Here is a 14,070-nt window from a genome sequence, read left to right on the forward strand (position 1 = left end):
AGGGCTTATGATACGTAGATACTTGACCATTTCTCCAACCCTTAAAAAAGAATTTTGTTTCATGATTAATATATGATACAACAACAAATTAATGTGACAGATACTCCTACCATGCAAAATATTATTCTTTCCTCCATGTTTACAAACAATTCCGTCTAGTGATTTTCTAGTGCTATCCTACAACGTACCGCAAAAAAATTGGTCATTAACTATGATTTTTTGAAAGATGGAACGAAACTAGTTTATGTTGCGCAAAATCAATCCATCATATTTTGATTAACATGTTTTACCTCCATATCAAAATATTGAAATACTGATAGCTGGATGGATATTTGAGCTTTCATCTAAAGTATTGGCCTGCAATGCTACTAAACTTATGTCTTTTGATATCTAGCAGGTTATGTTTTAACAACGTTTTTGTGAACAATACTTTACTTTTTGGCATAACTTAGTAATGCAGGTATCTACAAAACGGTTAGCTCCAACAAATCAGTTCTTTATTAGACATGGACTGAACGCCACGAATTGCTCTCCTGTTCCAACCTCTTCATGTCAGAGTAGCACTTGCAACCTAGTTCTCAGTTATTTGCTGGATGTAATCCAATCTCTGTCTTCCTCTACAGTTTTTTCTCTCTGCTACTCCCTTTAGTACCATGGTAGTAATTCCGTTATGCCTTAAAAGATGCCATAGCGTCATCTCCCTTCTTCTTGTTAGTGTTTTCCATATTTTCCTTTCCTTTTCGACCCTGCGAAGAGCCTCCTCATTTCTTACCTCATCAGTCAGCCTCATTTTTAACATTCTTCTCTAGCACCACATCTCAAGTGCTTCAATTCTTTTATGTTCTGGTTTTCCCACCGTCCATGTCTTACTACCATACAATGCTGTGCTCCAAACGTACATTCTCTGAAATTTCTTCCTCAAATTAAGGGAAATGTTTCATATTAGAAAACTTTTTTTGCCAGTGATAGTCTGCTTTTGATGTCCTTACGCCGTCCGTCATGGTATATTTTGCTGCCTAAGTAGCAGAATTTCTTAACTTCAACTACTTCGTGATCACCAGTCGATGTATTAAGTTTCTTGCTGTCCTCATTTCCGCTACTTCTCATTACTTTAGTCTTCATTCGATCTTCTCTCAGTCCATATTCTGTACTCGTTAGACTGTTATTCAGCGGATCCTGTAATTCTTCTTCACTTTCACTGAGGATAGTAATATCACCAGCGAATCTGAGTACTGACTCTCATAGGCAGAAACAACCAAACGTACCTTCTAACGTTTACTGTGAACAATGGCGGTTTACATGCACAGACCGTGGTCTGAGATTATAATCAAGTGTAATATCATAACAATTTTAGAATCAATCAAGAATCGAACCACGAAACAATGAATAGGCAGTCTGATACTTGCCCAGGTGACGACCAAGTTACAACTACTATAGGAACGGTCAGCTCTATGTTTACATCTCTGGTGTAATGATACCGTGACAGACACTAATGTAAAACGTTCCTTACCTTATACACCGTCGTTCCACAGGCGTCATCCCGCAGCATGTATCCTTAGTTTGATCCCCGGCACAACCATAAAGTTTTAATGACTAAATTGTTTCCTGCCCTAATTTACCTTGCTTTCATTACAGACTGCATACCAGCTGAGCCTCCACTAATCGTGGGTCTAGTACATGTTTCTGTCGCCAGATGCATTACTGACACGATATGAAAAGGTGGGAGAGGCATGCTAGACACCTGTCTATGAATCGTGCAAACCATCGTCTGGGCATTTTTGCAATTTCAATTATTCTTGTAGTTTGCTCATTAGATACGGAGCTCTATACCGGGTCAGTGAAGTGAATGGAAAATAGACAAGGATGTATGGTGAGATGGGTATAGGGTTAATACGAGGGCAGTTCAATAAGTAATGCAACACATTTTTTTTCTGAAACAGGGGTTGTTTTATTCAGCATTGAAATACACCAGGTTATTCCCCAATCTTTTAGCTACACAACACTATTTTTCAACGTAATCTTCATTCAATGCTACGGCCTTACGCCACCTTGAAATGAGGGCCTGTATGCCTGCACGGTACCATTCCACTGGTCGATGTCGGAGCCAACGTCGTACTGCATCAATAACTTCTTCTTCATCCGCGTAGTGACTCCCACGGATTGCGTCCTTCATTGGGCCAAACATATGGAAATCCGACGGTGCAAGATCGGGGCTGTAGGGTGCATGAGGAAGAACAGTCCACTGAAGTTTTGTGAGCTCCTCTCGGGTGCGAAGACTTGTGTGAGGTCTTGCGTTGTCATGAAGAAGGAGAAGTTCGTTCAAATTTTTGTGCCTATGAACACGCTGAAGTCGTTTCTTCAATTTCTGAAGAGTAGCACAATATACTTCAGAGTTGATCGTTTGACCATGGGGAAGGACATCGAACAGAATAACCCCTTCAGCGTCCCAGAAGACTGTAACCATGACTTTACCGGCTGAGGGTATGGCTTTAAACTTTCTCTTGGTAGGGGAGTGGGTGTGGCGCCACTCCATTGATTGCCGTTTTGTTTCAGGTTCGAAGTGATGAACCCATGTTTCATCGCCTGTAACAATCTTTGACAAGAAATTGTCACCCTCAGCCACATGACGAGCAAGCAATTCCGCACAGATGGTTCTCCTTTGCTCTTTATGGTGTTCGGTTAGACAACGAGGGACCCAGCGGGAACAAACCTTTGAATATCCCAACTGGTGAACAATTGTGACAGCACTACCAACAGAGATGTCAAGTTGAGCACTGAGGTGTTTGATGGTGATCCGTCGATCATCTCGAACGAGTGTGTTCGCACGCTCCGCCATTGCAGGAGTCACAGCTGTGCACGGTCGGCCCGCACGCGGGAGATCAGACAGTCTTGCTTGACCTTGCGGCGATGATGACACACGCTTTGCCCAACGACTCACCGTGCTTTTGTCCACTGCCAGATCACCGTAGGCAAGCGCCTATAAATATCTGAGATGCCCTGGTTTTCCGCCAAAAGAAACTCGATCACTGCCCGTTGTTTGCAACGCACATCCGTTACAGACGCCATTTTAACAGCTCCGTACAGCGCTGCCACCTGTCGGAAGTCAATGAAACTATACGAGACGAAGCGGGAATGTTTGAAAATATTCCACAAGAAATTTCCGGTTTTTTCAACCAAAATTGGCCGAGAAAAAAAAATGTGTTGCATTACTTATTGAACTGCCCTCGTATGAACAGCAGCATAAAAGAGTATAACTGGAGTCGTTATGCACAGGAATGCTGGCCGGAGAGTGAGTTACTGTGAACAGTTCAGTGACAGGGTTATTCGCATCAGAAGTGATACCAAAGCAAGACCGACAACGATAGTTCAGGTATACATGCCGACGACGCAAGCAAAAGATGAAGAGAGAAACGAATTATATAAGGATATTGAACAGGAAGGGAGTAGAAGATAGGATTGTGGGAGAATATGTGCTTCGTACTAGGAATGAGGGAAGAGATACACTAATTGAGTTCTGCAATAAATTTCAGCCAGTAATAGCGAATAGTCATAAGAGGAGGTAGTACACAAGGAAAAGGCCGGCAGATATAAGAAGATTTCGGTTAGATTCGAAATCAGATACTGAAGCGTAACATTCACCCTGGACCAGATATAGGCTCCAATCACAATTTAGTAGTGATGAAGAGGGGCTGAAGTACACGAGGATATTGAGGAAGAATCAGTGAGCAAAGAAATGGGATACAGAAATACGAAGGACTGAAGAGATACCCTTGAAGTCCGCTGAGCATATAGATAATGCGATAAGTAATAGCTCAGTAGGGAGTTCATTTGAAGAGAAATAGACATTTTTAAAAATGGCAATCACAGAAGTTGAGATTAAAAGCATAGCAACGATGAAGGTAACAGCGAAGAAACCATGGGTAACAGAAGAAATATTTCAGTTGATCGATGAAGAAGGACGTATAAAAATAGAAGAGATAGGAGATCCAACATTAGAATCAGAATTTAAAAGGTATTTGGAAGAGTTACGATCGAATAAGGCAGTATGGATAGATAACATTCGATCAGAATTTCTGAAACCATTGTAAGACGTGGCAACAAAATGTCTATTCACGTTTATATGTATAATGCATGAGCCTGCCGATATGTCGTCTGACTTTCGGAAAAAAGTCATCCACACAATTCTGAAGGTTGCTAGAGCCTACAAGTCCGAGAATTATGGCACAATCTGCTTAACTGCTTATGCATCCAAGTTGCTGACAAAGATAATATACAAAAGAATTAGAAAGAAAACTGAAGATGTGTTAGATGACGATCAGTTTGGCTTTATGAAAGGTAGAGACACCAGTGACACAATTCTGGTGTTTCGGACTAAAGAAAAATCAAGACACCTTCACAGAATTTGTCGATCTGGAAAAAGCGTTCAACAATGTAAAGTAGTGCAAGACGTTCTGAATTCTGAGAAAAATAGGCGTAACGTACAGGAAAAGACACTGATATACGCTACAATATGTACTAGAACCAAGAGCCAACAATAAGAATGGAAGACCAAGAAAGAAGTGCTCGGATTGAAAAAGGGTGCAAGACGGAAGTAGCTCTTCGATCCTACTCTTCAATCTATCCATCGAAGAAACAATAACGGAAATAAAACAACAAGAACGGAGTTAAAATTCAAGGTGAAAGGATAACAATGATAAGATTTGCTGATGAATTGCTATTCTCAGTGATAGCGAAGAAGAATTACAGGATCTGCTGAATGTAATGAACAGTCTAATGAGTACAGAATATAGAATGGTAGTAAATCGAAGAAAGATGAAAGTAATGACCACTAGCAGAAATGAGAACAGCGAGAAACTTAACAACACCATTGTTGATCACAGAGTAGGGGAAATTAAGGAATTCCGCTACTTAGATAACGAAAGAACCCAACACGGACGGAGCAAGGAGGACATAAAAACAGACTAGCACTGGCAAAAAGGGCATTCCTAGTAAAGAGAAGTCTTCTAGTATCAAATATAAGCCTTAATTTGAGGAAGAAATTTCTGAGAACCAACATTTGGAGCACAGCATTGTATATTAGTGAAACATGGACTCTGGCAAAACTGAAACAGAAGAAAACTGAAGCACTTCAGAAATTATGCTACACAAGAAAGTCGAAAATGGACTGAGAACACATGAGGAAAGGAACACATGGAAAGAGAAGATGAAGGGTGAGAACGGTAGGAGATCTGTTAAAACATCACGGAATAACTTCTAGGTACTAGAGGTAGCTGTAGAGAGTAAAAAACGTAGAGATTGAGACACATCCAGCGTATAACAGAGGACGTAGGGTGCAAGTGCTACTCTTGGTGAGGTTGGCGCAGGAGATGAATTAGTGGCTGTCCGCAACAAACCAGTCAGGAGACTGTTGACTCACAAAAAAAAAACGTAGTTATCTTAAACTGTAGTGAGTTAGATATTCTGATATTTCCTACTGTAGGATGTTGTTTACTTTAAGGTGGCTGTACCATATTATGTGTGAAATCAGCAGAGGCTAATAGCATCTAATACTTGTGGTTGCTTCCGTTGCTACTGTTCTTCCTTGACTCATTTTGATGTGTCCTGTCAAACGATCCGCCCTTTTAATCTAATTGTGTCACAAATGTCTGTTACAAATGTCTTTTCTCCCTACTTCGATTTGGTGCGTGTTGATTAGTTATTCGATCTGCCATTCTGATCTTCAGCATTTTTTCTGTAACACCTTCAGTTTGTTCTCAGAATTGTTTATCCACCATGTTTCACTTCCTTTTAATACTTACCTATACAGTAAAAGTGAAGTTAATACAAGTAAATACACATCCTGACACAAAATGTGGAGCATCCAGAAAGGGTGAGGGAAACGAAATGAGACTTCATGAGTTGAGAAGACATGTGATGTTATTTGAGTGGTTGCAAACTGGAATCACATTTACAAAGAACTTGTCAGTGTGAAGCCGCTTATCAATGTGACTTCACCCTGTCTGGCCAGGATATGTGAACTAATTCAGTAGGGCAACGTCAAAAAGCCGCTGTGTCCTTTCCAGAGAAAGGCTGGTCCACAACTGTGGCAACTGGTCCTTGATATCCTGGATGCTGGATCTGGGACAGAATTAATACCCGAGCTGACCCCGTACATGCTCGGTCGGAGACAAATCTGGGAATATTGCTGGCCACAGGACCACCTCAGCAGCAGACAGTCAGGTCACAGAGACGAGTGCCGTGTGCGAAAGAGCACTGTCCTTTGAAAAATAACCCCATGACACTGATGCGCATTAGTAACACATGGGGATGCAGGACATCCGTGGTATACCGTTCTGCGATCAGAATTCCTCATTCACAACCAGCCGTCACCGGAAGTCATACTCAGTCACTCACCACACCATAACACCAGGAGAAATACCTCTGTGCCTCCTCAGAACATTGGAGGAATGGGAGTTTCCCCAGATAGCCGCCGTACTCCCAGGTGTATTCCATGTTACTGTAAAACTGCGATTCATTTCTAAAAACAATGGGATCAATGAATCAGTAGTCCATACATTCAAGACATGAGATCACTCCAAACGCAGTCGTTTGTGTTGTGGTATTAACGGCGAATTAAGCATGGGACGGTAATTTCTTTGTATGTCCATCTTTCCAAAGATGGTTGCCGCTGTTCAGTACAGAATGTTAAATCAAACACCTTTCAGGTACCTAAATTTTCAAAGTGTTACGTTTCGGCGGTATGCTACGCCCTCCACAGGCCTCCCCTTCGACGTGTTGGAAATTTCTCACCTTTGGTCCAATCAGAATACAGGCTGGCATTCAGTGAGTGGTACCTGCAGGTTTCTACTTGAGACAGTGACCACTTCAGACACCTCTGGCCTGCTGGTGATTTTTTTGAAGCGATCACTGTCTAGAAACCTACGGATACCAGGCACTGAATGCTGCCCCCTATTTCGACTGGACCAAAGGTGGGAATCTTCCTTTACTTCGGAAAAGAGTCCTGAAGATGGCGTGATATTTCGACGAAACTGGTAGCCCAATAAAATAACAATTTGGAAATTTACATGGATGAAAGGTGTTTGATTTGCCATTCTACTCCATTCGGTAGTTTCTTATTCTGGTTGCTGTTAGTCTCCGACCAATGGTGTGGGATGATACACAATGTTGCAGGGAGGCCGTGCAAAACCGCGATTCATTTCTAAACATAATGGGAACAATGTATCAGAAGTCCGTATTACCTGCACACAGCACTACTCCAAATGCAGCAGATTGTGTTGCTGTATTAACGGCAAACCAAGCATGGGACTGTAATTCCTTATTTCGGGTGCTGCTGGTCTCCAACCAATGGTGCTGGATGACGTAGAATTTTCCATCACTTCTTCTCGGATGGCACATGCAGATTTGAGGGGGCGACGATGTGCTTGTTGTAAAATACAGCGATCTTCCCTTGTGGTGATCAGACATGGTCGGCTTCATCTTGATGAGTATGTCTGCCCTGAGCTTTTGATGCAGTCCAACAGCGGGCCATTCGGATGTGACATTCAGATGCCTCAGAAATCAGAATATGCCACTATTCGACCAGGCAGCGAAATGGAGACCCATATGAAGCCCCTTTCAAATTTTATCAAGTACTGATATCGCTGTCTTACACGAGTACTTTGGCATCTCTGTGACCTGCTATAGTGACCATTCAACATGTGACGCTGTTCAAGTCCCTTGTATTTTCTCTGCCCGGAGACTGTGTGTTTGTGTTGTCCTCATCATTTCATCATTATCATCATCATCATTTATGATAGTGGCTAGATTGAATTGTGTAAAAAAATTGGACTGTGAGAAAAATTGGAACTTTGTACAGGCGCTGATGACCGCGTAGTTGGGCGCCCCACAATCCAAACATCATCACTATCATCACGTCCCGTGTATACCCTGCCAGATCACTGGTGCACTCTTGTGGCCGTTGACACAGACAGTTCCAATTCTAATCATTTACGTTTAAGATTTCACACAAAGTCGCAGCTGATATTTAACTTTCCCTGACAAACGACTGGGAAATATCTAACTTCGCAGCCTAGTACTTTAGGCATAAAATGAAATTTCTTAATCTTAATTTCGTCACAGATTTCAAACTACGAATAAGGATCACAAGCCAACGGAAACCTCAAATAATTTTTTATTGTGAAAGGTAAAACAATAAATAGTGAACACTATGCAAATGGGGCAACTGAGTCTAACGTATGTGGTTATAATTCTCGTTTTCAGATCGAAAGTATCATTTTATATCAGGTGCAGTTAGTTGCCCAGAAAAGTTCTTAGGAAAAGGGAAAACTAAAGAATTTGATATATGAGTAGTTGGAAGATCGATCATCACCGCTATATTTGGAACTCTCTGAGCTCCACCTAAATCAGTTCGAGACCGGAAAACGCTTCGACACCACTGAAGAATTTGATGTGCAAATAGCTGAATATTTTCCAAACCTTTCAAGGACGGAATCATCTCATAAGAGGAATGACACTGCAATAACTAAACACCCTAAGAAACTCAATGTCGAAGAATGTTTTTGAGGTAATTACCAAGAGCAGATGTTGGACAAAGCATTAACACTGCAATAACACAACAGGACAGTGAGTGCCTTGGAAATGCAAACGGCCTAGTTTGTTACTAGTGTTGTAAAAGAAACTATGTTATACCGTCATGATTGTTTATGTCTTACATGTATCTACTACTTTCATAATAAATTCGATAAATTTATGTTTCACGCACTGCATATTACTTTCGTAGGAACTCTGCCTTAATAGTGACATCCTCCTTACATTGCTGAACCGTCTTTTGAATTCATTTCAGCAGCAATTCTGCATGGCATGGGTACAAAAAATTCTTGATCAGTTTCCAGAGGTACGTACCACCGCGTGTCTACATACGGGTCAATTAATTCCCGTAAGTTACTAGCCAGTGTTTTGTTGGCGCGGATCTGGCGCCAAATAGCAAGTCAGATGAGTCCCATCGAGTTCATATCAGGCGAATTCAGTATCCAAGACGTTAACGTGAGCTCACTATCATGTTTCTCAAATCACTGTAGCAAGATTCCACCCTTACGCTATAGACATTTGTCCAGTTAGGAAATCCCATCGCCATCGATTACGACATTAAGTACGAAAGGATTTCATGTGGTCCGCAGCTGTCGTAGTGTCCTCCATCACTACCCATGGCAGCCCAGATGAATGCCCCATAGCATAATTTTACCCCCACATGCCATCTCTTTGGCTGTCGCCTCCGCCACTGCCACCGTCTGCGCATGGAGATGGCTTCGACATCTCTCTCCGAAGAGAAAAGGAAAGCCGTGTACGGCTGGTGCCTGACGATCCGGCACACCCGCCACACAGGATTGTGCTGCGGGTTGCCGTCCTGGCAGGCGCCAGCAGCCGAATCTGCACAGCGCCATCTCGTGCAATAAGGAGGACGCCGCCATCATTGTATACAGCCAGCACTATATTGCATCAGCGAAGGCATGTGAGGTCGACAACTTCCTGACATCCATACTCCGGGTGGCCTTTATACGACCGCCGCCTGCAGTTCTCCAAGCCAGATACCAAGTCTGATTCCGAGTAAACGTCGGGGATACGACGCAATGCTGCCAGACCAGGACAACGCCACAGCAGCACCGATTGTGAAGGCAACTGACTTCGACCTCCATAGAACTGTGTTCAGTGAGTGACAGTTATTCTTCTTATAACGGAAAGATGTCTTGCTTCCTGTCAATGAATCAGCTTTCTGTTGTTCAAGTTCCCTTGTTGATTCCATATAGAAGAGGAAAGATGTGCAGCCATGTTAACAAAACCCCTGTTGAATCACAAGAGGATCTTGTAGCTTGGATAGTAGCAGCAGCAGCAGTAGGAATCAAGGACAGTCCTGCAGTCTTTTACCGTGTTAGAAAGAACATGACCCTCCGTTGGAACCTTTGTTTACAAGTCAATGGAGGAATTTTTGAATCTGTAGCGTAATTGTAGTAACTGTGTTGTGTTAATGTTGTTGTCAATTACCAATAAAGAATTAAAATTTAATTGTCTAACCTCCTTTTACAAGTCAATGGAGGCATTTTTCAATCTGTGCTGTAACTGGTGTAGTTGCGCTGTGTTAGTGTTGTTGCCCTCTAGTAATAAGGAATTAAACTTCATTTGTGATACTTTTTGTCCTTACAGGAAAACATATTAAAAAAGTGTTTTCACTGTCCCATGCCGGGTCCCACAGCTTGTTGGTTTAATTAACTTTCATCCAGACAAAACTTCATCTTCCCATTTGAAAAATCGTCACAGGGAAATGTGACATTAGAAAAAAAATTTGGCTTTGGTGTCCTGTGCAACCTCCCAGAGTATGTCGGTTTAAATGACTTTTACCCTTATGTCCTACAAACTTTTTTAACCATCAGATGTACATTACCACTTATGTAATATGGTGATCCTGTTGACTACATAAACCAAAATACATAAGTAATTAATTAAAATATTGCATGACAAGATAGCATTAAATACTGGAACCCATACATGTATAACTCTTATTTTCAGGCACTAATCAACTGTTAATTCATGTTAGCATACTTCACAGGTCCATTCAAGTTTACATCTTGGGTGTGGTCTCTACCCACTCTTTAGAATAGTCTATAAGGTGTAGCAAGACATGGTGACAGGTAGAAACTTAGAGTAGCTCCATGGACCATGCATAGGTTGTTCAACTGAGTGAGCAGAACCCAAAATGAACTACTTTGCGTTTCTTCGCATCTAAAGTTCCACTTGTGTCCAGCGCTCATTAGGAAACTGTTGTGAATCTACACATTTACCAGCATGAACTGCTACCGATTGATATGCAAAACTTGCTGGGAAATATGTACAATTACTGTAAAAAATATCCAGTATGATGGCGGTGAGCTTAGTGGAACTTCTGTTACATGGTTTTTCTATAATTATCAGAAGTGGCCCATTATTAACCCCGTTTAGTTTTCTAAAATCCTTCAATCGCTGCATGTTTATGAATCTTACAAATCTTAAGGAGTGTTAACAACCCACAGTTTAAGTACTCCATTGCTAAGTAAAACATTAAACTCTTATTTTTAAACTGTTAAATATTGTATTCTATCGTCTCTTTAAATTGTTGTATCTATAGTAATATTTATATCTGAAATCTTGATATGCTCTTATGTGCTGGGTTCACTTAAACTTTCAGTAAAATATATTACAAGAGTCTTCATACAGTTTGAATTATACTCACTGACCATTTGTCTCAGTAATGGCTAGGATTATAGTAGTATGAATTGTAGTAATAATGATTTTCTACCCTGTGTCTAGTGAATCAAATATAAAATGTGTGGTCTCAATTGTTTTCGTAGCATTGTTTATAAGAGCTGGTTAATGAAAAACTTGATAGTCATAATAATAATGTAGCCATTACCCAAAAGTACGTAAGGTACTAATATGTATACTGTAACGTACTCAAAATGACACATTGCAAATGTAATTAATATTAGTAGTAGCGGGATATTTCAAAGATAATAGCTGTTATAATTTAGACAAGTCATGTACATTCTCATGTTGTATTTAATTAAGTGACTTGTTACAGTCTTAGGTTCTAACTGGAAACAAATGAACAGGGGAACTAAATGAATTCAGAAAATAATTCATAACTATTTTTAATTAATTAGATACAGAATCATAAGCCTCGTAAATAGCACTATGAAAGGCTGCAGGATTTTGGTAAGTGGGGGCTGTATTCATTTCTAATTGTGGTTATTAATTTCCTGAAATAAATCAAATGCCTTAATTTATACCAATTTATTATTATTAGTTTATATCTTACATTAATTGCCATCACATTGAGAGAAATAATCTTTACATAAATAATTGCAAGTGTAATGGATGGACTGCAGACATATGCTTAATTTTAAGCGGTGAACATACCTTTGTAGTTGGTAAGAAAGTTAAACCAGGGTTAATTACAAGCATCTCATTCAAATTCCAGTCTGAGGTATAAAAATGTACATGAAGATGTGTCAGACAAAGTAGCCTAAATTGTTTTACCATAAGACACAGCAAAATATATTGGTATTTATGAACTGGCATTTCAAAGAATATTTGGTATATGGTAACAAGTAAGACAGGTAATAAATTACACATTACATATACTGAGAAAGCCAAAATGATTTTCATGAATTTATTAGGATATCATGATAAATTTCCAGGTTATTAAAAAATTACAACAGGTTCCCAGTTATCCTTAAAAAACTGTGATTAATTCGTGCTCCATGCTGAAATAATCCTTAGCCCCCAGCCATAACCCTTGTTTGAAGTGAATGCACCTTTTTTTGGTGCTGATCACTGATTATGTTTTCTTATTTGGCACAACTACGTTAACATTAAAACTTCTTTGGCACTAAATTTGTGTTGATAAAGACTTCTGAATCAATTCCACTATAAATAATTTAACATTTGAACCTCTTCGAAAAACACTTCAAAAACGATTTGTTACTAGAACTACGTTTTCAGCAACAATTCTCTCTAAGTGGTTGATGCTACAAATCTAACAACTACAAAGTTACATTAATTACTGCCAAATGCCAAATAAAACCGACCCTTAAGAAACATGGACTACAATCGAGACTAATAGAAGACGCCGTTTGTATGAATCTCGTGCTTTCCTGAACTGGGCGAATATTCGCATCTATGCTCTATGTAATTTACCTCTTACTTCTGGCAAGTATAAGAAAGCAACTGCATCTGAGAGCACATAGTTAAATCACATGTGTTCACTACCTCGGACGGAAGAATTATTTAAATGGAAGTTTCTCGAATTATAGTGAAAAAACGGCAATAATATACTTCTGTATTAATAAAAACATCTGTAGTGGAATATAAATAGAAGAAACTAAAATTCGTTACGATAATACACCAAATCCATTACTCAAGCTAGTAACTTCCGAGAACGAGAATTTTTGACAAACTGTAGCTGTGGCGTGTCGAATAAGGAACACCTCATGTGAATTTTTATCCCTGATAATTTTTTAAATGATGTATTCCGTGTTCGCATCTGTCTCAAGCTTTATGGACGACGTTCGTTGACCATTTTTCTGTCGTTTCACCAACGCGAGTGTCTGGCATTGTCAAAGTTCAGGTGTAAATTATGTTTAGTTTCTCAATCACAGATACATTCTGTTGTTACATGTTTGCTATATTTCTGTCTTTCCTTCGTCACATTTTCACCTCGATTCTACAGATATTTTTTCGTTTCGTATGTTGTTTGTTCTGGGATGTGTTGCATCTAATCCTTCTAAGTTGTTCCTATGGTACCAGTAAACAAACAAATCCCTTTAGTTTCAAGAGAACAATCAGTAGTGGAAACTTGCTCCATACTAGTTATTGTCCTAGCAATTAGTGTGTATTGCAGGCAAGAAGAATTTTTAAATCAGTGTTTCTCAAATCAATAGATGGTAGAGCAGCATCTTGGCCTCCTGGATCTCTTGACCTCAATCCACTGACTTTTTGTTTTTTGAGGCAGTTAAAGAAAATGTTGTATTCACGTTCTATTGCAAATGATGAGATCTTTCGCCTTAGTGTTATTCTCTGTATTTCAGGAGATACAGCAGACACCTGGAATATAGGAGCGATTAAGACAATCCATGATGCGGAGTTTAGAACTTGTGTCAAAGTTAAGGGTAGACATTTTAAGCATTTCATTTATCCATCAGAAGACAACACTTGAAAAGAGAAAAATATCTTTATAATTGGGCTGGAAATTTGAAAAAAGACAGAAAGCACATAAACATGTGACTGCGAAACATGTAACTAAGAAAATTAAAAAAAAATATCTTGTGTATATCTGAACCTTTTTGCTTCTTTCTAAGTGCTCTACTGTTAGCCAGAGGTTTCCACTTACCAGTTAACAACCAAAGAGTGTCTCAGATCGGTTGAGGGCAAAAGCGTCCCATTTGCAATGTCAGGAATGTACCGCATACAAAGTTGATGAGGAAATGTAATGATCAGGGAAAATCCCCCACACATTGGCACCATAGTTACATAATAACTGCC

The sequence above is a fragment of the Schistocerca nitens genome, chromosome 1, assembly GCF_023898315.1.
Source record: "Schistocerca nitens isolate TAMUIC-IGC-003100 chromosome 1, iqSchNite1.1, whole genome shotgun sequence".
Lineage (NCBI taxonomy): Eukaryota > Metazoa > Arthropoda > Insecta > Orthoptera > Acrididae > Schistocerca > Schistocerca nitens.